This window comes from Adiantum capillus-veneris, chromosome 10 (genome assembly GCF_014529385.1).
Source record: "Adiantum capillus-veneris isolate H3 chromosome 10, ASM1452938v2, whole genome shotgun sequence".
Classification (NCBI taxonomy): domain Eukaryota; kingdom Viridiplantae; phylum Streptophyta; class Polypodiopsida; order Polypodiales; family Pteridaceae; genus Adiantum; species Adiantum capillus-veneris.
In genome coordinates, this window is record NC_140940.1 from 63,714,785 (window position 1) to 63,740,020 (window position 25,236).

Genomic DNA, 25,236 nt, shown 5'->3' on the forward strand with positions numbered 1-25,236 from the left:
TGAATTTCTCCAATCCAATCATATACATTGTATATGAACCTCATTAGCAGGCCATATGTGGAATCATGTCGGAATTCGGGCCTTTCCCAAAAAACCCTAATTCTCTATTGAGGACCCCTTGACCCTAGCCAAATGATCATCTGGTGGTATGTAATAGTTGTATATGTTCGGGCATGCTATAGTTCAAATCCCATCTGATTTGGTCAAACTGGCAGGCCGCTATGGTCACTTTTAGGTTGTAGATTCATGTATTGCTCAGCTTCTAGGGCTTTTTCTAGGGCTTTAGACTAGCTACCGGCCGTACAAAATGGATCATTGATTAGTAAGGAACTTACCCCTGATGTCTCGTGTGAGAGGCGCTGAAAAATGTCAACTATGGGCTTCGGAAATGATGCGCGAAAGAAACCGAAATGCTCTTTCTACAAAGCTCCAAGTGGAAATGAGGTGGTTTTAGCTTAAGCTGGATATCTATACCTAGACTTCCCGAACCAATTTTCCCCAGATTCCCCCGTTAGTCCTATTATGCCATGAAATCTATGTTAGGCTCAAAAATTTCCAAACTCGGATTCCTGTAGCTCATTCTGCAAGAATTTTGCAAAAGTAGGCTTGGCCGCCTAATTTGGGCTTCCCGCTTCCATCTTCTGGTTTCGTTGAAAATTTTTGTGCTTGTCCGCCTTGTCTTTCTGATCACCAAAGTGTCTTCCATTTTTCCATCTGAGCCTCCATGTTATTTATTATTAATTTTTGACCTTTTGATTTGAAAAAATCAAAGACAATAGAAAAATGCTCTAAAAAAGCAAAGTGAAAATCTAATAATTAACAAAATCCCTTGAAAAACACAGCTTTATTGTTTTTTGTTGGATTTCTCCGTTTTTAAGCCTCCTTTTCAAAAAAAATGATGAAAAATACCAAAAAAAGGACTATTTTTAATGATTTTCGGATAGTATACACACTATTTACACTCATCGGGAAGATATTATCAGTGACTTTTTCCCAGTTAATGAATTATAAGGGCATTATTAGGTAATTCTGCAAAAAATCACACGTTAACATGAAACTTTTACCTCCTTTTTCAAACATTGCCCCTAATTACTTAGTATTTAGCAGTACCCTTCTACCCCCTTAGATGGCATTCTCCGAGATGAATGTTTGCATGGGTTGAACAATTGTATCTATGCATAGCCATGATTGGATCTACCATGATATGAAGATCAATGCAATTCAACTCGATATGCTGTGCAAGAGTTGGGTCTTGAGTAAATAACTCAAGGGTTTCCGATGTCGAGGTTTCTGCTGGTGTCTTCCAAAGAGCAAATCCTGTAGCCTTTGTGCTCTCTGCTTGATAGTACCACCAAGGTGTTTAAGTACTCTGATTGCTGGAGCTTTTGGTAGCACTTTAGACGGTTGTCGAGCTTTTTCTCGCCATTGGTAGCTCAGTTTTGTTGGGTTCAAGCCCTTTGTCGGTCAGTGGCCTGGGAAAAGCCTCTTATAGGCATGCAGGCTAGTTTCACTTACAAATCAAGTTTTGCATGGCAGTTTTTGCATGATTGGCTTAAGTTCTCTATATATGTACAAGGACTATTGAATAAAAAAGAACAAGCGTTATTTTTTTGTTGCATCCTTATGTCGAATCTCTGCTCTCTCTCTCTCTCTCTCTCTTGCATCTGCTGCTTAGCACCACACCATGGCTATCCTCCGGCTCCACCCGCCATAGCTCAAGTTACAACAACTCTTATTAGAGCCCTAGATTCGTGGGTGTGTCCCCAAGCATGGCGTTTTGAAAGGTGCTTGTTTGCAGCAGGTTGTAGCCGTCGTCTTCTTCCTATATAAACCTAGGCAACATCTCAATGGCGTTATAAAACGCAGGCAAGATCGTAGCTTGTAGACAGTGATTAGGAAGGCATATCAAAATGCAGCAGCAAGCCTTGGTGGTGGTGTTTTGATAGGCAGCAGTGGCAAGGCAAGGTGGTTTGAGACGCTGCAGCAGATACAAAGTCAGTAGAGGGTGCTTCGCGCTGTGTACAAAGGTTGAAGGCAGCATCTCAAAATGCGCTGCAAGTGTGGTTGAAGGCGCAGGTCACAAAGTCGGCATCTGCAAAGCCTAAGGTATTTTAGAGGCAGTCTCGCAGAAAGGCTAGATTAAGCACTGCCAGCTGTGAATAAGCAAGAACCCATTCAAGCTCGGCTTCATTGTGCGTAGCATGCCAAAATCTACGGGTGATTTTATAGATGAATTGCCTTGCAATGCAATCATGCCAACAAAATCCAAGCAAAGAGAGAAAATCTCCCCTACTTTCGGTTTCTATGACTCACGTGTATTGGACATTTGGGTATCGGGGTCTCTCGAAGAGTATGAAGAAAATGTTTTGAAAGAATCAATTGATACATTTTTTGATGGTCAAGTCTATGGTGGAGTACTATTTCAATACTTGCTGGTGGTTGGCCAGTACAATCAAGTGGTGGCTGGAAGATGTCTGAAAATAGATGTCAAATTCTGCTTGAATTTGTCGAAGCAATATCCAAGAATGATGTTCTCTAGTCTGCGGTTTGTCTTTATGTTGTCAGTCATGCCACGTCAAAATTTGTACCGGATATAGACTGCCATCCATAAATAGTAAGACCTCCCATTTTGTCATTTCTCAGCCCGTTGTTATCACATCTCATGAGGTAACTGGGTACACCTTAAACCCAAGGTTTGGTAGTGAACCAAAAACTCCAATATTTTTTGGTAGCTAACTTTTTTGACCTACACCCTATCTGTTTAAGGGGGGGTTACTGTTCTAGCAGCAGGTTCTGGATACACCAGAAATCTTTTGGTTGTGAGAAAACCTAAAACTCATGGTTGATGAGTACACCAAAAACTCGAGATATCATGAGTTGCTTGTCCAGTTCGGGCTTGAGGGGGGTATTTTTGGGTTCAAGCCCCTTGCTGGTCAGTGGGAAAAGCCTCTTATAGGCATGCGGGCTAGCTTCACTTACAACTCAAGTTTTGCATGGCAGTTTTTGCATGATTGGCTTAAGTTCTCTATATATGTACAAGGACTATTGAATAAAAAAGAACAAGCGTTATTTTTTTGTTGCATCTCTGTGTCGAATCTCTTCTCTCTCTCTCTCTCTCTCTCTCTCTCTCTCTCTCGCATCTGGTACTCAGCACCACACCATGGCTATCCTCCGGCTCCACCCGCCATAGCTCAAGTTACAACAGGTTTTCTTGGTGCATGGTGGTTGAGAGTTCGTTAAGACTTAACTTGCCACTAATTGATTGGTTTCGCGTTGTGTGGAGAAGATATGTGCTCCTTTTTCTTCCAAACCTTTTTCATTTTAGGTTCCTTGATCATAGATGCTCGATTCTGTGCTCGAATCCTTGGAACCGTCTTCTGTTTCTTTGGTGAAGTTTTAGGTACCCAGATGTGATTTGGTTTATCCACAAGGTGTGCTTTTGGTATGCAAATTTTCGTGACTCCTTGCATGCTACTTGTAGCATTTGTTTGTCGAGGGGATGGAGAAGATTGGCTTCGTGGATTGGTCCTCTGATTGCATCTTTTCAATTTCTCTTTGCTTGGTGCAATGGGAACAATGAGTTTCCCTCCTTTAAGTGATAGCTTTAGCTAAGGTTGTATCCCAATCTGGTACTGCTTTGTATGTTCGCATCCAAGGAATACCAAGAATTGTAGTCTCATTCATGTGTTCATCTGGTAAGCATACAAACTGATGCGGACATGAACATCCATGTACTACCACATTCAAGTTGACCACTCCCAATGTTGGAGTCGGATTCTTGTTGCATCCTTTGATTGTCGTTATTTCTGTGGTCAATGATTGACTTGTTGCTTTCTCGTATGTGGAATAACTAACTGCATTCACTCTAGCTTCTTTGTCTACCAAAGCATTGGTGCTATGATTATTGAGTTGTACTTTGATGCGTAGATCCATTCCATCTAACCAGTCATCATCTATTAAAACTGCGTCTTTAGGTAATTCCCATTCGATCATCTAGTTCCAAAGTGTTGATGGGAATCGGTATCTGTTGATTCTTGAGAGCAGCTTTACGTCTGTTGATTCTTGAGAGCAGCTTTACGCTTGAGTACCCGAAGTCTAGATTCCTCTTGGGCTTCATCAATAACCTGATGTCGCTTGATCTTCCTTTGTTTGGTTGCATGCATTCTCTCTAGCAATTCATTGGTTAGTGGCAAATTGTATTTCTTTAAACGACATCCACTAATCCAATTAGCCATTGGTTCACCATCCAAGGTTCACAATTTTATGCTCCACTTGGAGATACATCTTCAATGATAAATGGTCCATTTCCCTTTTTCTTAAACTTGGGAATGTGTTGCTTAAGGGAATAGACTAGAACTAAGTCCCCTTTCTTGAAAATTTTGGTGATTAACACTAGTCTTGTAAAAAATCAGCCACTTTTGTGGCTTTTTGAGACTTTTGTAAAAAAATTCTTAACACTATGTTAGTTATCTAAATAGAAAATGGTTTCAGGGAATTATGACCAACGCTCAATATGAGTTGATAAAAAATAGTACATAGCTAAATGAAGGTTTGAAGGTGTCTTTCCATTGCCATCTTCTACAACTAATTTGTGCGAATGGACAAATTTTTTATATTTTCTTTTGAAAGTAAATCAAATCATTGTTAAGCACGTCCAAACCTCTTTGAAAAATCCCTCAAAATGTATGTGATAGATGTACCAAGCTTATACAAAGACTACCCATATTTTTTACCTCTCCAAGTTAGGTGTTGAAGTGCAGTTTTACATAAAATTTACTAATTTTAGAAAAGTAATTTTTTTATTTTTGAGCTTTTCATGTAAATTGTGTATTTAGAAACCTCTTTTATATCTTACACACATAATTAAGAAGTTTTATGAAATTTTAATGTCATATACAAAAGTTACGTTTCCTTTACTAGAAACCTGATGTGAGCCATTTTTGTGGCTTCAGCCACTTTTGTGGCTCATTACAAGTCTATTGTTAAGTGGGAATCAAAAAACTATTTATGTTTCCGCTTTTGTGCATAGATATGAGCTACAGTAGCTAGCCTTTGCTCTTCTAGCTTTTCCAAATCTTCAAGTCTTTCTGAAAATTCATGTCCCGTCCACTCAAGAGTTTATGCTACCCTTAATGTCGGCAATAGAAATTATATTGGCAGTATGGCATCAAGACCATGAACAAGATTAAAGGGTGTAGCATTTAAAGCTGTTTTGAATGAAACTCGATAAGCCCATTGAGCAGCATGGAGATTCATTTCCCAGTCAGTCCTTCTTGAACTAACCACTTTGGTCATTATTGAGCTAAGAATTTTATTCGTATGCTCAGCTTGTCCGTTTGCTTGTGGGTGATAGGGAGCTGATTTGTTATGGATAACCATAAACTCAATTAGCAGATACTCTATTACCTCGTTGAGGAAATGAGTTCCACGATCACTGATAATCTCTATTGGTAGTCCATACCTTACAAATACATAATCATATAAGAATGAAGCATTGGTTCTGGCATCATTCTTTTGAGTCACTTTAGCCTCGGCCCATTTGGTCAAATAGTCCGTAGCTACAATGATATATTAAGCTTGGGTTCTATAAGAGGTGGTTGTATCGGTCCCACAAAATCTATACCCCATTTTGTGAAGGCTCTGGCCCCCATCATTGGTCTTAAGGGCATGCTGTCTAATCGTGTTGGCATTTTTGATCGTTGACAAGAATCACCCCTTCGAACATATTCTTTGGCATCTGCAAAAAATGTTGGCCACCATATACCTGCCATCAAAAGTTCTCTTGCAATGGTCTCACTAGAAAAGTGACCTCCAGCTAATCCAGCATGTGCTTGTTCTATAATCGGAATATACTCGTTTTCATTAGCACAAAGACGCAACTGTTGATCCTTACCTCTCCGATACATTTGGTTCCCAATAAGAGCATAGTCTCTTGCTTCCGTTTCAATTGCTCTTTGATGGCGTTTACTCATATCCTCAGGAAATGTTCGACTTGATAAGTAAGTAACCAGATAGTTACTCCACTTAAGAACATGTGACATTTGAAAAAATGTTACATGAGGAATGGGTGGTTGTTTTTGACACTGAGGGCAATATTTTACAAAAGATCAAACATCTCTTCTCATAGTCGGCCAAAATACTCCAAGTCTTAAGATTCATTGCATACTTTGGTCTTCCACAAAGTGAAGTCCTACTATGGTAACATGTGCTTGGCTTAGTTACTGATCCCTTTCTTCAGGGTTAATGCATAAAAGAAATATCCCGTCTCGATTTCTCCTAGCTAGTAATTGATACGTAGCCGATTGCTCGATTAAATCAATTGTGATAAGAAGTGGTGAATCCACTCGAGATATCATGATTAATGACACAATTGTTTTTGACCATCTTGGTATCATTTCCACGGAGAACAAATAGGCGTTTGATAGATCATCATCTACCCCTTTAGGTGATTCCCTCGAAACAATCCTGGACAAATGATCTACTCGTTGATGTGTAATTCTTTTTTTAAAAACCACAGTGAAATCAAATTCGAGAAGAATGATTAACCATCTCACTATTCTCCCTGTGTTGCATGGTTTGTTGACCAAATATAACAAAGCTCGGTGGTCCACAAAGAACACAAACTTGTTGTCCAACAGGTAATGTCTATACTTTTTAACGGCATAGATCATTCCTAGTCCTTCTCTTTCAGTGGTGGTGTAATTCTTTTCTACCATATTTAATTGTCGGCTAGCATAAGAAATAGGAAAGTCAATTTTCCGATCTCTTGGTTGGGCTAGTATACAACCAATAGCAAAGTTTGAATAATCTTCGTGCACGTGGAATACTTTATCCCAATTGGGTGCTTTCAATATTGGAGATGAGGTGAGAGCTTGCTTAAGCTTCATGAAGGATTCTTCACATGCCTCAGTCCATTCAAAGTCCGTAATCAAGCTATACATGGGTTTTGCAATTATGGCATACATGTAGATGAACGTCGGTAATATCCACAATGTCCCATGAAAGCTTGTACCCCTTTTACTGGTATTTGTCTAGGAAAATCATCAATGACATGAATCTTTTCCATATCGGTAGCTATGTCATTTTTAGACACTATATGTCCAATAATTTTCCCTTGTCTTCCCATGAATGTGCACTTTTCAAGTTTTAAGCAAATCCTGTAAAGTCTACATTTCTCGAATACCTTTTTGAGGTGTTCAAAATGGTCAGCTCGGACTGACGAATGTACACATAAATCATCCATGTATACCTCCAAGAATTTCCGAAGATACTCTTTGAAAGCATGGCTCATCAATCTCTGAAATGTGGTTGGAGCATTAGTTAACCCAAACGGCATAGCCCGATAGGCAAATATACCCCATTCTGTTGCAAAAGCAGTTTTATGCTGATCTTTTGGGTCAACCAAAAGTTGATTGTATCCCGAAAAACCATCTAGGAAGCTGTAAGCTTCTTTTCCTGCCACTCGTTCTAAAACGTGCTCCGTTATCGAAAGAGGAAAGTTGTCTCTAATGGTAGCTGCATTCACTTTTTTTAGATTAACGCACACTCGTAATTTCACATTCTTCTTAGGTACTACCACAATTGGGGACACCCAATCAATGTGTTCAATTTCGTAAATTAATTTATCTTCCTTTAGTTTTTCAATTTCTTCTTTGATCTTCCTGGCAAATGTTTCGTTATAAGTGTATGGTCTCTGTCTACTTGGTTTCGCATCATCTCTTATGGGTATAGTATGTTGACAAATTTCTGGATCAACACCCGACTTGAGATCCTGGTAAGACCAAGCAAAGATATCCCAGTATTCCTTTAACAAGCTTAGCAAAATATTTTCTTCTTCTTCTGTTAGGTCATTCGCAATGTAAGTTGGTCTAGGCTCTTCTCCTGGTTCATCCATGTCTACCCTTTTAGCATTTTTAGGTCCTTCGTTTGTTTCCATAGTTCCCTAACAGGTTGTTCGATTATGATTTTTTGATCTTGGAGAGTATACTTTTTGTAATGGGATGGAACATGCATTACATCCTTCCCTTCCTCTTCCGTGGTTTCCATTTCTGTGGTGTATATCTCCTTTAGAGATTTTTTCAAATCTTGATATTTCTTTTTCTGCTCGACTCTAGTCACGAGTGGTTTTTTATCCTGATGTTCTTCTTGAGTACCCTTCCTTGTTTTTCTCGATGTCTGAGACATTTTTGAGTCTCCGTTTGAAGGATATCTGCCAGTTATTTTGTCCTTGACACAATCATTAGCATCTATCTGCATCAGGAATTGTGTTTTAGTGGAGACTGATGGCATAGGTTGTGCTTTCACAATTTTAGTGTCCCTCTTTCTTCTATACCATTTTTGTCGCCTTCATTTCTAGTTTGGAAAGTCAAAAAACTTTTCATCCCTTCCCCTTAACACTAGGTTGGTAACCTAACAGGACATAAAAGTGTCCTTTCAGGGCTTTGAAAAAAACCTCCAAAACCATAGTAGATCCACTCATTTTGTAAAATCCTTTCATGAGGTTATAGTTCAAGGCCTACTACACATGGGAAAAATAAGAAACTTGTAAAATTTCTCATCTTTTGGTCACACCAAGCCTCCAAAGTTGATGGACCAGTGCATTTTCATCAAAACAGTCATTTCGTATGGTTTGTTGCATAAAAATAAGATTAGGGATTTTTGTAGGACTTGATATAATTCCCTAGTTAACTTCAATGGGTTGGTGATTAGAACATATGATTGCTTCTCACTCACTATTTTTTGTTTTGCCAAAATAAATAGGTACAAAAAGTTGAATTTTTACCATTCTGCAAACCTATCATCAAAGTTTCTATAGCCACGCTCAATACAAATAATATATGCATGTTTTCTTAGTTCCCTATTGTCCTTTATGTTCATAAGGAGCCATGGAGCATGTCAAAAGAGTAATACATCTCTTACCAAGGGGAATCTTGGGGACAAAGATGAAGTGCTAAATACAGCAAACATGAAAAAATTGGGTTCAACATTATGAGTTGTAGAATCCCATAGAAACTATTTAGTATCTAGCCAAATTTGATCCTTATGACTAGATATGGTTACTACCTACAAAATGCATGTGATTTTCACAAGAAACTAACAATATTGAAAAAGCTATACTTGATATACTAGAATGTTTCGTTTTCTTCTATAATTGAAAAAATCAACCATCGTTGTGTACTATGAAAAATAGGGTATTAGGTGCCCCAAAACTTAAGGAATATTAGCTTTATGTTACAATATGCGACATAGACAATCAAAAATGCATTTGGATATCATGAAATCCACCAAAAAAATCATAGAAGAGCTAAAATTGGCTAAAAAACAGGATTTGACAATTTTTGTAATTTGGTCATAACTTACAACTGTAACATTTATTTCTCCCTAGAAGCATCAGGACATGTTGAGGACTACTAAATATAGTTCTCTAGCATTATAGACATCACAAACATGAATTCTAGAGTGGTATAGTTGCAAAAAGTTGAAAAAAGGCAAAAACAGGACCCGTTTTTTCACACAGTTTAGGTTGTGAAATGTTGTGCAAGGACAAGGTTAAAGATGGAATTGATACTCCAAAAAAATGTCGAGTTTTTTTCAGCTCATGAGACAACTTTATAGATAGATAGCACCTCAAAATCAATTTTGAAACTCTTGACATAATTCAAGAAAAATGGTCACTTAACAGGACATAAAAGTGTCCCAAGACATAAAAGTGTCCCATTACCAACCTAGTGTTAAGAGTAGTTGAGCTCTCGTATGTTCTTTTTCAGATCCCGAATCTTCGGAGGTAGCTAAGTGTTCATCCAACTCATCAGTTGCATCGTAATAGAGGTCAAAAAAGATTTTTGAGCTTTCATCAAGTACTTTGTTTCCTCATCCTTATTTTCAATGTTAAGGACTGACATCATTTGGATGGGAATTATTTCATAGCCATCCTCATTGTAAAATTGAGTAGGCATAGACATATTCACACATACATCCATTGTCTCTAACATTTGAGTCCACTTGAATGGTTCAAATAAATGTTCTGGAAAGGGTTCTGGGATGTAGGATTCGTCTGTACAATCCCTTTCTAGGATACATTCCTCTCGTCTTAAGCTTCCATTTTCTGAAGCTCTGCACATCCAAATAGGAGTGTTTTTGTTTAGCCAAGATGGAAGTTTAGTTTCAACCAAAGAGACTGAATCAAACTCTTGGATGGGTGTTTTCAAGACGTCTCTATAGGTGTGGTCCTTTAGATTGACTCTTGTTATAGATCCCACGTGCTTTAAGTATAGATATTCGCTTCCCCAATCTTGGATAAGCTGTACTTGTTGCATGAAAGGTCTTCCCAATATCATTTCATAGTTGAGGTTTTTCCCAAAATCTACTATGGCCAAAGTGTGTTGATATTCAATTCCACAGGAATTGACTATCACTTTTTCTAGTAGCCCGAATGGTCTTTCAATGTGTCTGTCAGCCAACTGTAATTTCATTCACATTTGTCTAATGATTGGTTGTCCCAAGGATTCCCATATTGATTTAGTTGCTATGGCTATGCCCGCTCCACTATCCAATATTGCCATGGTTTCAATGTCATTATATTTCACTTGGAGGGTAGTGTTTCCTTCTTCCCCTTCATAATATTCTCTGACCTTGTTCATAGGAACTGATCGTATCTCTTTGTTTTCCGTTCCATTTTTCAAGTTTTCAAGATTCTTAGAGATTAACCCCGTTATCCCCACCTTTTCTAGGGTTTTCTATAAATCATTCCATAGAAATGGCTTGAGTTTCAACAGTTCTCCGAAAGTAAGAGTGCATTTGATAGGTGTAGACATGATTGCATGAATGATGTCCACTTCTAGGGTCTGTTTGGCTCTTTTGACCTGAGTGGTTTTACAAATGATAGATTCATCTTCGTTATCTCCCAAATAAGAAGGTAATGTTTTTAATTTCATTGGTTTAGATATCCCCCAAGCCTCTGATCCACAATCCCCATATAAGGATTGTATATCCATGTTTATATCAGATGGTAGGTTATCCAACCAGACTTCCTCTATAGGAGCCGACTTTAAAGTTAGGCTCACATCATTGATCTCCCTTAACTTTTCCCATAAGTGTCCTGGCCAGTCTTCCTCCATGAATGGAATTCTGTCTAAGGCATCTTCACTGTCCGACACTATGAGCTCTGGTTCCTTTGTTTCATGGCGGGGTTTTGCCCCAACATCGGATTTTGCTTTTGTTTCTTCTACCACAAGCTCTTTAGGTTTTGCAATACTTTCAAGCTTGGGTTTCTGTTTATCCAACATTTCCTGCATGATTCTTACCAGATTTTGATAAGCTTCCAACTTAGCTGGTTCCATGTCTGGGGATGGATAGTTTTTCCATTTGTTTTCCATGTTTTGGTCTGCTTTAAGTCCTACTTGGTAGGCTTCCAAGACACCATTGATAGGCTCAAAAATTTTATCGACGAGAATGGATCCTTCAAATTTCACGGTTGTTTCCTTCAATTCACTGCTGCCAGTTTCTTTCAACTTGTCCTGGGCTAGAATTTTTGCTTTCTCTTCGTTTTCAATCCATTTTTTTTGTTTTCTCTCCTCGTATCTTTTGCTTCTACTCCTTTTGATTCTTTGAGAAGAAACTTTCATGTTCTCTGAATCATCAGAGGAATTGTGTTTCTTTTTCTTTGCCTGGGATCTAGTGATTACCTTGATTGGAACAATCAGTTCGCTCTCTGATGAGCTACTAAGCATCACTTGAACTACGTTGACTATAGTTTTTTCCTTGTTCAAAGGGTTCTTAGGACAATCTTCTGAAAAGTGTCCTCCCTTTTTGCAAAATTGTATGCAATAGGCTTCAATTGGTTTGAGGTTTTTGTCAAGATCTGGACGTTCGTTCTTCCAATGGTCATCAACACCACATTTATGACAGTTACTTGTTATGCGCTTCATCATGGGTCTTTCCATGGGAGATCTGACACCTTGATTAGCTACATAATACATTGGTGCGATCTCTGATGGAGCATAAGTCATGGTTTCCTCCATTGGTGGGGGCTGTGGGCTATACCAATCTCCCTCTACCATTACTGTAGATGGACTAGACTTTGCATAGGTTGTAGCAGGCACTAATGCTTGTTCATCTATGACTCCTTCTGAGTGCATGCACTTTATCGGCACCTCATTGTGTCCTAGATTAGGAGTTTTTTGTCCCAATATAGGTTGAGGTCTCACCATACCCATTGGTGGTCTTTGAACTTGAGCCATATTAGGCTGATATCTGTACATGGGTTGTCCTGGTGGCCTCATGGGCACGTACTGAACATTCCCATCATACTTTGGTTTGAAGTAGCACTCGTGGGTCCTGTGGTTGGTCCTTTTACCCTCGATTGTACACCATTTTTGTGGACTAATTGGTTGTCCTTGTGGGGATATCCCCTGTCCTGGTCCTCTCATAGGTGATTTTTGCATATTGTTCATCATGTCATTTATCCTTTTTAGCATATCTTCTATGGCTGAGAGTGGTGCCCCAACAGCCATTCCCACTTGTGCTGGTTTCATGGATGCAGTCTTCTTGCTTTGGTTATCCTTAGGGACATCCTCTTCATTAAAGATCTCACAATTGTATCCTAGGTTGATAGCATCAGACACACACGCCTCTATGGTTGTATGATTTTTACTATAGAGTATAGCATGAAGCTCTTTATTTAGCAATCCCTCCAGAAACAATGATACAAGTCGCTCCTCTGCAAGTATCTCCATCTCTGGGAATCTAGCAATGTATTGTGTAATTCAGGTTGCACAATCCCTAACACACTCACAATGTTTTTGTTTGAAGCTGTAGACTTGAGCTATCGTATTATGTTTAATCACCGCTTTAGAACAAGCAGCTACAAATCCTTGAGCCAATGTATTCAAATCCATGATTGACCTTGGTGGCATGTTTTGGAACCATGTCAAAGCTTTTCCTTCTAATGTCATTCCAAACCCCTCGAATTGAGTATGGAAGTCGAATATACGCTCTGCTATTAGCACTTGCTTGAAGCTTGTTAAGTGGTTATATGGATCTCCTGATCCACTGTATTTTCTGATCCATTTTTGGAAATCAGCTGGTTTGACACGTCTGTTCGGTTCAACTCCAGGTCTTCTGGGAGTTGGTCTTGTTCCGAGTCCTTCAAACTAGTCGATCGGAAATAGTGACTCACGTAGCCCTGGGCTGGCATTAGTGTCACCCGTTTTTCTACGTGATGAGGTGGTTTCTGGTTTCTTCACATTACTCTCAGATGATCTCTCACGATGTCCGTCTCTTGGAGTGGTTTCTGGTCCTTGACCTAATATCCAATCCGATAAGGAGTGAAGGTCAAAGTCAAAAATTGAGCAGTATAAGGCTAAACCAAAAGGGGGTAAAAGGTGAAAAATAAAAAATAAAAAATGAAGAGCTTAGGGGGCAATAGCGACATCGCTAAAGTGCAAAAAGTGAAGAGGAGAGAGATAGAGCAAGGTGGTGCCCCTTTCCCAAAGATACCAATTCAAGATGCCAGGTGGACCAATTGAAATGCAAATTCTCAAATTAAAGGCCCCCCTATAAAAGTCAAAAAAGGATCAAATTAAGGGCTTTTTCTTGGCCTTTTGGTGTGCCGTTTGAAGCCTGCAAAGTGGAGTTCTCAAGCAAGCTAGCCCCTTTGTAGATTTTGCTTGAAAATGGCCATGGCGATGGCAGTGCAAGCCTGTGTATATGTTTTCTAAAGTGCAATCAAGCCATAGTTGCCTCCCGTGCTGTTTTTCCCCTTCCCCCCTTCTCTTTCTCCTGCTTTTATGTTTCTCCTCGGTGTCGGTTTTGTGGAAGTATGTGCCCCCCCCGAACCGATGGTGTTTTGAGTGAGAGAGTGAGATTGAGTGGTTGTGTGCATGTGTAAGGGTGGAGACACGCAGTGGTAGTAGGTGTACCTTGTGTGGTGGTTTTGTGGAGTGTGTGAACAATAGAAATCGAACAGGCACTGGTCTAATAGAGTGAGTTGTGTCTTTGAAGGTGTTTTCTGAGAGGATAGGGGTGTTGTGGATAGCCTGAGCTATAGAGAGGTCCTCGTGTTTGTGTTGGGTGTGTTCCCCCATTCCCCCTCTCCATCTCCTAGTGCCCCCACGGAGGAGCACACTGATTGCTCCCAGTTGATCGAAAAAGAAGCAGTTTTCTTGTTGGAAGTCATGGCAACGAGAAGCTATGGACCGATTTTCACAGGAGAAGAGAGCCCTGACCAGTGGATGTCATATTTCGACTTGTACATGCTATCATTGCGTATCCCGAACGAGGATAGTAAAATGCAGACTTTTCCTTCGGTGATGCATGGTAGAGCTAAAGCATGGTACGATGCATTGGAAGGTGACCTGAAGCAAGCATGGCCGGCTCTACGGGCGAGGTTTCTTCACGACTTTTACAAGGAGACTTCGCCAGTCGAAATGGATCCAAAGCTGAAGGCACTAAAGCAAGACGTAAGTGAAGAGTTCAATTTGTTTTCGGGTCATACTGAAGAGTCTTGGGCAGAGTTAGCGGCAGCCATGCAATTGGCTAATGGAGACTATTTCAAGCTTGATAAGTTCATGGCGTGTCTGCACCCCAAGGTGAGAGAGAAACTTGATTTCGAGAGCCCAAAGAATTACAATGGTGCGGTAGCCATTGCATGGTCGAAGAGTAGAAAGACAAAGAAGAAGATAGAGCAGGGTGTGTCAGGCTACGAGACGATGGCCCATGTTCAACCGCAGAGTCTGAGAGAAGCTGTACATGAAGATAATCATGGAAACCGAGGTGTAGCTATTGTGCCGCAAAAATTTTGGGTGCGCACAGTGCAAGATTTATCCGAGCAGATGGAGGAGTTGCAGCTCAGTGTCATGGATAGAGGACAGCCAAGAGGACCAAGGGGCAGGGCAAGGCCACTGCCAGGTAGGTGTTATAATTGTGGAGAAGAAGGGCACTATGCACCTGATTATCCTCAACTGCAGAGAGAGAGGAGGTATGTACCCGCTTTTTGATAGAGGTCAAGGTCAAGGGCAATACAATGGTCCAAGAGAGCAAGCAATGGAGAATCCTGTGCAACCAGCTCCGCAAAAGGGAGGGGAAGTCCCAAGAGTAAACATCATAGGGGTGGATATGCAGGATGTTGAAGTTTTAGCCAATAAGAGAGCAAGAGCTGAGAGGGATAAAAAGACAGAGCGAGAAACTAGAGCTCGCAAGGGCAAAGAGAAGGTGTACGAAGGTAGAGAGCAGCCCGAGCCTAGAAAAAGAAGGAGGCATCGTAAGATCAAGCAAGTGGATTTCCAGCTAGGACGTGGCTATCCCGAGTACAACCTGGTGAGTGATGTTCAAAATCCAAAAGCAAATATTACATTTGGTTAGTTGTTAGCATTAAATCCAAAGTTAAGAAGGCAATGGTCCACGAGTGTTAGCACCAGACTACGAAGAGCTAAGGGCAATGTGCAAGCAGTGCAAAACATGGCTTTGAGGGTAGGTAGCCCCACTGATGTTCTTCCGTTGGTGGATGTGATTATAAAGAAGAGGATGCAGGTACAAGCCTACATAGATGGTGAAGCACAGGTTTGTGTCATGACGGAAGCAGCCATGAAAGAGACTGGAGTCAAGGCAGTAGTCAGGTCAAATGTGCACATGAAGATGGCCAACCATACCAAAACCAGGTGTCTAGGTGTGGCGCAGGATGTGAAGGTTAAAGTGATGGGCATAGAGTGACTGATAGACTTCTTCGTGATGAAGGCAGGGTATAATACTTATCCAATTATTTTGGGTAGGCCATGGCTTTTGGCGATAGGTGCAAATCAGGATTGGGAGAGCAAAGTGTTCACTTTGCCTGCCAACTTAAGAGAAAGGTAGACAAATTGTGCTTGATTTGAAGACCAAGGAGAACAGTTCTCGTCCTATGGCAGTTAAAGATGAGGGCGATACGACGAGCTATGAGTATGAGACCGAGACGGGCTATGATGAAGGATATACAAGCACAGAGGAAGAGAAGAGAGAGAGAAACATGTTGAAGATAGATGCAGACTTATTTGGGGTCTCCATAGACGACTTTCCACCTAAAGAAGAAGGTATGAAATCTCAAGCTCATGGTTTAAGCATAGAGGAGGTTTCAAGCATGATAAGTGAAGACTTAACCAAAGGGGAAAAGGAAGGATATGTTCAACTGTGTGAGTCCTATCCTAATCTATTTGCGAAGGAGTACAAGCATTTGCGAGGTGCAAAGGGGATGGAGCACAAGATTGTTCTTAAGGAGGGGCATAAACCTAAAGCACAGAAGCTGAGAAGACTAGGAGAAATTAAAAAAGAAGCCCTTTGGCAGGAGATCAATAAGCTATTGGATGCAGGCATCATATATCCTGTGAAGGAGTCAGAGTGGGTCTCTCCAGTGGTCATAACCCCTAAGAAGAATGGGAAATGGAGGGTGTGTGTCGACTACAAGCCATTGAATCACTATCCCTTGCGGTTTCAAGATGAAATCCTAAACCAGGTGGCTCGGCATGAGAGGTACTCGATTATGGACGGCTTTTCGGGGTACTTTTAGATAGGGATTGCACTTGAAGACCAGTTGAAGACTACATTCATATCTCCATGGGGTTGCTTCGCTTACCGCAGGATACCATTCGGACTGGTGAATGCATATGCCACCTTCCAAGGTTGGATGAACAGGGTATTTGGTCCATACTTGGGCCGTTTTATTAGGGTCTTCATGGATGTAAGGTCTCCGACCCCGAGCTAAAAGAGCACCATTGTACCATGAAAAGATCATAATGGAAAAAAAGTTACTATTTTTGCAGTTTTCCAAATTCTGTCAGTGCCATGATGTTTAGAATGTTATAAAGCTTCAAAATGTCAATTAAAATAATTTTTGTGAAAATTTTCCAAAAATAGTAAGTTTTTCATCACACGGCTCGTCCAGTTTTGACCGTCTTCAAAAACTGTACCCATACCCCGAATTTGAAAAAAATGCATTTTCGGACCCGGAGGGCTGCTAAATATGGCAGGTACTCGGACCAATACGCCTTAGTTAGAGCTTAGTATAGCATTGTAAGGCATTAAATTCCGACTCGTATGGGCCGTTTAGCCTAAAAACCAATTTCTCCTAAAGTTGTGCGGGGAGGCACCGGGGCTCAAGGCTGTGTAGGAACAGGTCCTAGGACACTTAGAGCTTGCTTTAGCAGCTAGGGGGCGCCCTCTCTTCTTGTGGGAGTTGTGGGAGAGTTGCCAGACTTGAGAGAGAGTGTGAGAGTCAGTTAGACTAGCTAACTGGACACTTGGTAGGCATGTAACTAGACTTGCCATGCATGAAGTGAGTGATCATTCAGATTCTTATAGCAACTAGGATCGATTTTCAACACACACACACACACACATGGTCACACACACACCCAGTACACACACACACACACCTTGGGGAGGTGCTGCTGCCGACACACACAGTTTTTGAAGGAGAAGCAAGGAGGGAAGTGCTACTGAATTCTTGTCTTGAGAACTCATTTGGATCAGAAAATCGAGAGGATTTCAGCCCCTAATCACGGTAATGATGATTTAATTGATGCTCTTCTGTAATTCTCTTAATTCCTCATCTACTATGCTTAATCCTAGCTATAATTCCCAATAGCTGCTCTCTAAATCTCCATAGCTATACTCCATTACATAATAATCATCCAATAGCTAATTATGCAGCCATTCATCACTCTTAATGGAAATCTTCATCTGCCATCCCACCTGGACCATTCTGTTGCACTTTTGGCCTTAAAAACGGCATCAGGCATACTTTCCCGCTATTCTTTGGCTGCCTAGGGCCTTGGTACCTGCCCTAGCCTTCTTCACTCCACTCGACTTCACCCTTTTCCTCGCATAGAACACCACTTAGCTTCGACCAACCTTAGCTGCACCATCATTGCCCAGCCCCCTCGTCGAACATTTATGTTCCACCAAAAGCATATGTACATAACTTCAAAACTGGCACAGCAAACTGATGATTAAAAGCACTCAGAAAACCACAGCTGTATGTACAAGCTATGTACAAAATATTCATCTCCTTTTTTTCACACACTGCATAATCTAGGTGGGTTGCCCACCCCCCTTGACTATAATCTCTTGCACTTCAAGCACTAAATCCCTCTCGAAATACAGTTTAAGCCGCACACCATTTACCCTGTTCCTAAGAATCTTGCCATTTGGCCTTACCAGTTAATATGTCCCATTCAGAAAGGCCTTCTTCACTTTATATGGACCTGTCCACTTCTTCTGGAATGTGAAATCCAGGTAGCTTTCGTACTTCATGACCAGGTCTCCTTTCTCTATCTTCTTGTCCAACAGGTTCTTATTGAATTTGGCAATCCACTTCTCTCTCTACTTCACATAATAGTCTGCCACACTGCCTCTCTGTCCATCTGCAAAGCCTCCAAACTAGCTATCCCATCCTATGGAACTGCTTGTTGAGTGGCATTGACACGCCGCATACCCTTTAAAGCACCTAGCTGTGCATGCACTGGCAACACAGCCTCCTTACCATAGACAAGCTCGAGTGGGGTGAAGTTCGTAGCCACTTTATAGGACGTTCTATACGCCCATAGACACTTCTCTAGATTTGCTTCCCACTCAGCTTCCTGCTTGTACACATACTTCGTTAACATCTTGACAATTTGACCATTAGCACTCTCGACTAGACCATTGCATTGGGGGTGATAGGGTGAGAAAAACCTGTGCTGAATCTTTAACTTTTCCACTAATGCGCTCACGAGCTTGCTTCTAAACCCCTGATCCCTATCAGAAACTAACACCCATGGAACCCCAAAATGGCAACATATATTATCAAACACAAATTGAGCCACCACATTAGCATTTACTTCTTTCACTCCTTTGGCCTCGACCCACCTTGTAAGGTAGTCAATGGCTACCACCACGTATTTCTTACCACTAGTAGACTTTGGGAGAGGGCCTATTGCATCTAGACCCCACTTCTCGAAGGCGCTTTGTGCGATGATGGCGCCCTATGACTCCGCTACCAGTCGTCTTTCACCTATAGTCCACGTCCTTCACAATGGAAGGCCACCAAAAGCCTGCTCTAAGCACTCGAAACAGAACTTGATCTTTGCCCCGGTGTTGTCTCTCTTCATGGCATTGCTCCAGCACGATCCCTATCTCTTCTTTGTATAGCACCCTTCTAAGCACTCCATCACACCCATAGTTCATGAGATCTTCACCTACCAATGTGAATTTGCGGTCCTTTTGCACCACTCTTCTCTTTTGAAGCTTGGACAAACTCTCTGAACATTTCCATGTACTCAAAAATATTTCAATCTCCTTAAGAGTCTCTCTACCTGCATAAGTGGATGGGGCCACATACAGACCTACAACATGCACCTGCACTTTGTTGCTAGCTAGTTGATCCGCCTCTTGGTTCTGCTCTCTCCTCACATGCTTGAATTGGACCTCTTCAAAATACTTCAACATCTTCTTGATGGAAAAGAACGAATGCTTCAAAGAATCGCGCTTTACCTGCCATTGGCCTAACAGTTGCTTGATGACTAGCAATGCATCTCCGTTCACCACCAACCTTGAAATGCCAAACTCTATGCACTGCTTTAAACCCAAATACACAGTGAGATACTCCGAATCATTATTGGTGTGGACATCTTCTAAATCATACGCCTTTGAGAATATAGTTTTTCCGTGTGGGTCGTGTATCACCACACCTCCTCCTGCTTTCTGCACTACCCTTCGATATGCTCCATCGAACCACATAGTGAAAGCATCTTCCAAGTCGGGTTCCTCCTTAGTTTCATCTCGTACCACTCTTTGATAGGCCGGTAAATCGATGGCCTTGCTGACAAGAATCTCTACCAGGTGCGACCAACTCATGTGATCTACCTTGAACTCGAACTTGAACTCCTGTAGCTCCAATACCCACTTCATAATCCTCCTTCCTGGCTTCAAATGTAGGACTCCCTTTGGCAATAGATTATTAGCCGTCAACACAAAACACTTACGCACAATCAAATGGACTTTGAACTTCCTACAAGCGAAGACCAGAGCCATCACCCACTGCTGGGCCTCGGTGTAGGTAGCCTCTCCTCGGCTAATCACGCTACTCTCGAAGTATATCGGCTTGTAGCTTCTCCCTACCTTTTGCAATAGAACCGCTCCAATAGCAGTTGTGCCCACTATCATAGACACATAAAAGTCGTCCTCTCCATTGAGAGGACACACGGTTGGCAGCTGGCACAAAATCTCTTTAACCCTATCAAAGGGAGGTCCTGAGCTTCCTCATCCCACTCATAGCCATGCACTTGCTGAGCCCTCTTTTGAAGAGGATGCACATATTGCGACAGGATCCAAAAGAAATGTGATAAATACTTCAACTTATGAAAAAATGAAGGCAAACCTTGAGCATCTGATGCCGGTGATGGGGGCTTTTCACAAGCCAAGCTCCCATACCCCTCTTCTCTCGTCCCCACCCCATGAAAACCCCCTCTTAGGGAGGGAGTGATAAAAGGCATTGAAAAAAGTAAGAAAAAAATAAATTATGATTATGTAAATATATAAGAAAGGTAAAATAGGCCACCTCATGCCTGCGGGGTAGCCCATCCCCACCTTGCCTCCTTTTTTCTTCATTGTTGCCCCACCGTGTGTCCCTTTTCCTCTCCTCCACTCAAAAGTTCAACCCCCTCTCTCTTCCCCTTGTCCTTTCTCCTTTCTCTCTCCCCTCAAGCTACCCCACCTCTCACCAATAATGCATTATAACTCACCAATAATGCACCCTAACTCAAATGCAACTTACCCTATCTTCCAAAATAGTATACCCCACCCCCTCTTTCTCTCTCCTATCATATCCCATTACCCAAATATCCCCCCCTCTCTCTAAAGGGCACCATGTCTCTTGTCTTGTAGCTAAATAACCTCCCCCACACTCAGTTTCACTGAAAAAGGTGCCCACAGACCCATCCCCACCCGGTGGCTACCTGATTTTTCTTGTGTTCACACACATCTGCACACAGATTCACCTCTGAACACACTCCCCTCTCTCCCCTCTTGTAATTACTTTATTCTCCATGTCACCTCTCACTTTTTTTCATCAACCCATCTCTCTCTCTTAGTCTCTCTCTCATGAGACTGCTGTTCTGGCACATATACACACAGCCAGACAAGTGGGGCCCATAGTCACATGGCCTATGTAGATAATGATTTCTTCATTTCTAAATTCTAGAATTCCTTCCCCCTCCTCCCCTATATAAAGAGGGGTCACCATCACACTAAAGACACACACAACATCACCAAAGAACACACTATGCACTGTGTGTGCCTAGTGCACACACACACACCCACACCATCACCATCACCGCAATCACCATGCTTGTCTTGAGCATGACCTCTACACCCTTGGCTATGGAAGATGAAGGGAAACTAAATGAATGATGATAGCCATAACCCTCGTGCGCGTTTTCGCCATCAACTCCCACCTATCCGCCATGTGCTCTACCACTCTCTCCCTTCTCATTCCCCTACCCTATGCTCCCCATTTCATCGCCTTATTCTCTAAATAAAGCTTGAGGTTTTGTGAGTATGTTTTCTTGCAATGTTTTGCCCATGTGAGGTGTGCGGAATCCCCACCTAATCTTGTGTTTCGAGTGAGCTTGTGTATGTGTGAAGGGTGTGCGGATTCGCCATCCTTTTGTGGTGCCTAAGTACTAAGCCACCATACCCCCTCCCTCACTCTCTCTCTCTCTCTCACTTCATCTCATTCCCTTTCCTGTTCATCATTACTCCCAGGCATCCATCTCTCTTGAATGAAAACTTTGTTATGGTGGTGTGTTGTTTGCGTCCTAGCCGCTGAAGCTAGGTGGTGCCCCTGTTTGCTTTACCATAATAGGCTCGAGGCGCTCCATTCGGTCCCCGGTTTTTTAGAGGCCGTCGGGGGTTCGGGGTTCGCTTTGCTCCCGTCATTTGGTGCCCCCACTGAGGATCTTTTCATGAAACCCCTAAACTATTGTGAATGGATGAATGGCTAGCAGGATTTGCTAATTGGACGACAGAAGAAGAAGAGCTCCAAGCACAACTAGACAAACTCCGCATCTCCATCGAAGCTCGAGTGACAGGCTTATCGGTAATCGATTTGTTGTGGGAGAGTCAACCAACACGCCAAACCGAGTGGATATACATAGTGATGGGGGATTTTCACAAGCCAAGCTCCCATACCCCTCTTCTCTCGTCCCCACCCCATGAAAACCCCCTCTTAGGGAGGGAGTGATAAAAAGCATTGGAAAAAAGTAAGAAAAAAATAAAGTATGATTATGTAAATATATAATAAAGGTAAAATAGGCCACCTCATGCCTGCGGGGTAGCCCATCCCCACCTTGCCTCCTTTTTTCTTCATTGTTGCCCCACCGTGTGTCCCTTTTCCTCTCCTCCACTCAAAAGTTCAACCCCCTCTCTCTTCCCCTTGTCCTTTCTCCTTTCTCTCTCCCCTCAAGCTACCCCACCTCTCACCAATAATGCACCCTAACTCAAATGCAACTTACCCTATCTTCCAAAATAGTATACCCCACCCCCTCTTTCTCTCTCCTATCATATCCCATTACCCAAATACCCCCCTCTCTCTCTAAAGGGCACCATGTCTCTTGTCTTGTAGCTAAATAACCTCCCCCACACTCAGTTTCACTGAAAAAGGTGCCCACAGACCCATCCCCACCCGGTGGCTACCTGATTTTTCTTGTGTTCACACACATCTGCACACAGATTCACCTCTGAACACACTCCCCTCTCTCCCCTCTTGTAATTACTTTATTCTCCATGTCACCTCTCACTTTTTTTCATCAACCCATCTCTCTCTCTTAGTCTCTCTCTCATGAGACTGCTGTTCTGGCACATATACACAGAGCCAGACAAGTGGGGCCCATAGTCACATGGCCTATGTAGATAATGATTTCTTCATTTCTAAATTCTAGAATTCCTTCCCCCTCCTCCCCTATATAAAGAGGGGTCACCATCACACTAAAGACACACACAACATCACCAAAGAACACACTATGCACTGTGTGTGCCTAGTGCACACACACACACCCACACCATCACCATCACCATCACTGCAATCACCATGCTTGTCTTGAGCATGGCCTCTACACCCTTGGCTATGGAAGATGAAGGGCAACTAAATGAAGGATGATGGCCATAATCCTCGTGCGAGTCTTCGCCATCAACTCCCACCTATCCGCCATGTGCTCTACCACTCTCTCCCTTCTCATTCCCCTACCCTATGCTCCTTATTTCATCGCCTAATTCTCTAAATAAAGCTTGAGATTTTGTGAGTATGTTTTCTTGCAATGTTTTGCCCATGTGACATGTGCGGAATCGCCACCTAGTCTTGTGTTTTGGAGTGAGCTTGTGTACGTGTGAAGGGTGTGCGGATTCGCCATCCTTTTGTGGTGCCTAAGTACTAAGCCGTTATACCCCCTCCCTCTCTCTCTCTCTCTCTCTCTCTCTCTCTCTCTCTCTCTCACACTTGATCTCATTCCCTTTCCTCTTCATCATTACTCCCAAGAATCCATCTCTCTTGAATGAAAACTTTGTTATGGTGGTGTGTTGTTTGCGTCCTAGCCGCTGAAGCTAGGTGGTGCCCCTGTTTGCTTTACCATGACAAGCTCGAGGCGCGCCATTCGGTCCCCGGTGTTTGAGAGGCTGTGGGGGTTCGGGGTTCGCTTTGCTCCCGTCATTTGGTGCCCCCACTGAGGATCTTTTCATGAAACCCTTCAGTTTACAAGACTGAAACCCCTAAACTATTGTGAATGGATGAATGGCTAGCAGGATTTGCTAATTGGACGACAGAAGAAGAAGAGCTCCAAGAAAAACTAGACGAACTCCGCATCTCCATCGAAGCTCGAGTGGTAGGCATAACGGTAATCGATTTGCAGTGGGAGAGTCAACCAACACGCCAAACCCACTGGATATACATAGGCCAAGTGCCAAGAAGAAGAAGGAGAAGGTCGAAACCATGTCCGCAACCTACAACCAACCCACAACAACAAAATGGAAGGAGCTCTACACAATAGAGGATCAACACTATTCTACAAATAATGTATGCATGTTTGTTTAGTTCCCTATTTTCCTTTATGTTCATAAGGAGCCATGGAGCATGTCAAAAGAATAATACATCTCTTACCAAGGGGAATCTTGGGGACAAAGATGAAGTGTTAAATACAGCAAACATGAGCAAACATGAAAAAACTGGGTTCAACATTATGAGTTGTAGAATCCCATAGAAACTATTCAATATCTAGCCGAATTTGATCCTTATGAGTAGATATGGTTACTACCTACAAAATGCATGTAGTTGTCACAAGAAACTAACAATATTGAAAAAACTATACTTGATATACTAGAATGTTTCGTTTTCTTCTATAATTGAAAAAATCAACCATCGTTGTGTACTATGCAAAATAGGGTATTAGGTGCCCCAAAACTCAAGGAATGTTAGCTTTATGTTACAATATGTGACATAAAAAATTAAAAATGCATTTGGATATCATGAAATCCACATAGAAGAGCTAAAATTGGCTAAAAAACAGGATTTGACAATTTTGTAATTTGGTCATAACTTACAACTTTAATATTTATTTTTCCCTAGAAGCATCAGTACATGTTGAGTACTACTAAAGATAGGTCTCTAGCATTATAGACCTCACAAACATGAATTCTAGAGTGGTATAGTTGCAAAAAGTTGAAAAAAGCCAAAAATAGGACCCGTTTTTTCACACAGTTTAGGTTGTGAAATGTTGTGCAAGGACAATGTTAAATATGGAATTGATATTCCAAAAAAATGTCGAGTTTTTTTCAGCTCATGAGACAACTTTCTAGATAGATAGCACCTCAAAATCCATTTTGAAACTCTTGACATAATTCAAGGAAAATGATCACTTAACAGGACATAAAAGTGTCCCATTACCCCAACCTAGTGTTAAGAGGGAGCTTTGGGGCGTTGCTATTGCTCTAAGGACCGATAAGGAATACTTTATTGGAGCTACTATTGTGGTAGAGACAAATTGCTTGCCACTGATAGGGATGATTGCAAATTTCTCTACTCCGGACATTGCCATGCTGCGATGGATAGCGTATATCAAGTCTCTTAACCCTGAATTTTGTCATATTGCAGGTAGAGATAACCTTGTTGCAGATATGATGCCAACTGCGGTAGTATTTCTCATGTTTTTGAAGTCTTTCTTGAAGAGTTTTATGATGGAG